Source organism: Belonocnema kinseyi, chromosome 7, assembly GCF_010883055.1.
Source record: "Belonocnema kinseyi isolate 2016_QV_RU_SX_M_011 chromosome 7, B_treatae_v1, whole genome shotgun sequence".
Lineage (NCBI taxonomy): Eukaryota > Metazoa > Arthropoda > Insecta > Hymenoptera > Cynipidae > Belonocnema > Belonocnema kinseyi.
Genome location: NC_046663.1, coordinates 136,027,489 through 136,029,575, shown reverse-complemented (window position 1 = coordinate 136,029,575; position 2,087 = coordinate 136,027,489). Strand labels below are relative to the sequence as shown.

At 28.7% G+C, this 2,087-nt stretch overlaps 1 long non-coding RNA gene across 1 annotated transcript in view; it reads left to right on the top strand.

Annotated features, from left to right (window-relative positions):
• Positions 1-207: 207 nt before the first annotated feature.
• LOC117176837 overlaps positions 208-2,087 on the top strand; it is a 9,472-nt gene continuing 7,592 nt past the window's right edge. The window contains exon 1 of the long non-coding RNA XR_004467625.1: positions 208-432. This is a non-coding gene — a long non-coding RNA (uncharacterized LOC117176837). The remainder of the gene's footprint in view (positions 433-2,087) is intronic.

The window sequence follows — 2,087 nt, the reverse complement described above, 5'->3', positions numbered from 1 at the left end:
TGTGATCCTTCATATGAAGATTCAAATTAAATCGCGATTTTTTTGCCGCGCTCTGTAGAGGCCGCTGGTGTGCATCTTTTAGTCCACAGATGGATCACTCCATCACACCTCCCCCCTTCTAAAAAAAGGTGTCTCAGTGAGATACCTTTAATTAGTGTTAGCGATACGCTCCTGTGTGCGTAGAGACTTGCCTTGGCAGCTAATGAATTTACCCATAATTCTATTACTGAAGGAAACAAAAAAGAATAAATTCTTATTGTATCGACATGGGTCGTTAATTCTCTGCGAAATAATCTATTTTTATAAGTGATGAAGTATTCACATTTGTGTGGGGAACACAAAAAGAAAGAGTTTTTGGAGCTAGTACGCTCTTTGGAGCAAATATGTACTTCGGAATTTAATGTTACACATGTATAGGATTTCATAAAAAAGGTAAGTTATAATAGAAAAATAGAAGCGTGGAAAGCAGATGGCACTGGGAGTCTTTCCAGCCTAAGCTCCTTATTCCAGCCTATGTTTATATGGCAAGAATAGGAAAGATTATGGTGGAAAATTGATTTGATCGATTTCGTGCGTGTTACAAGTCAAAGTGTAAGAATTAAGAAATATTATTAATATTAATTTTAAAAATAAAATAAGTAAAATGTGTGGAACGCGGTGTATGGCCCCTAGATGCAAGTCAGGTTATGACGGATACTCTGAAAAACTTAAATTTCTTTTACGTGCCAAAAGGTGAAGAAAATCAAAAGCATGGCAAAAACCATCCCAAGGGAAAATTTTATAATAAAACTCGGACATGGCGTGTGCGAGAGATATTATTTAAACAACATATTTTGTCGAAACGAAAAACGTTTGCAGAGGATAGAGTCACTCTTTTCTGGGAATAGCAAGTAAAAATATTAAATAATTATATTTAAAATCATTGATTGTTGTTTAATTGCAAGGTAATAATAATATTGATTTTTATATGTATAATACATGGTAGTTAAAGTTTACATATTTTTGTTCGAGCTGTTTGTGAGATATAAAATATAAGTGATAACGCACGCCACGGCAGTGCCGGTTTCATCAGTTTTTTTTTTTATCTTGATAAAGTGAATAAGTAAATTACATTTTAAAATTATAAAAGAATTTATTAATCAAAATAATTGTTTAATTTAAATAAATGAAGAAGTTATCATGTAAACCTTTTATCTTAAACTGAAACGAAATCTGTATTTAAGAAATTCTTTTGTTGAAATATAAAAAATGAAGTAAACACTGTATTTTAATAAAAAATATCGAACATATTTTCTTAAAATGGAACCATATCTTTATTATTAAAAGTTCTTTCATAGAATTAGCAATAAAAACAATTAAATGAGAACTATGTAATTTAATAAAAAATATCGAACATTTTGTCTTGAACTGGAATGATACCTTTATTAAAAAAATTATTTTGTAATAATATACAAAATTAAATTTAAAAACAATTAAATGATAACTATGTAATTTAATAAAAATTATCGAATATTTTACCTTCCACTGGAACGATATCTCTATTTCAAAAAATTATAGCAGAAATATAAAAAATAAAATAACAACTATGTATTTTATTTAAAAATATTGCAAATTTTATCTTACAATTTAACGATAGCTTTATTTTATGTAAAGAATTTCGGGATGTAAAATTTCTTGATTTAACGCGTGGGAAACAACTAATTAGTATTGGTAGGGAAAAACCTTATTTGATCGACTTTTTCGAGACTATTTATTTGGTAGTTTTATACATGACGTTTCGGAATCAGACCGATTCCCTCATTAGATATCTTAAGCCATTATGTAGATGTTTATATATTGAAATCGAAAATTTTTGAGACGTTAAATAAAAAAATTAAAAGGAAGACAGGGTGTGTACCCTCCGTCTCCATCTTACTAAAATAAGGGAATCGGTCTGACTTCGAAACGTCATGTATAAAATTACCGAATAAATAGTCTGGAAGAAGTCAATAAAATAAGGGTTTTCCTTAACAGTACTGATTAGCTTTATTTAAAAAAATAATTGTAGAAATATAAAAAATGACTTAAGAAGTATATATTTAAATAAA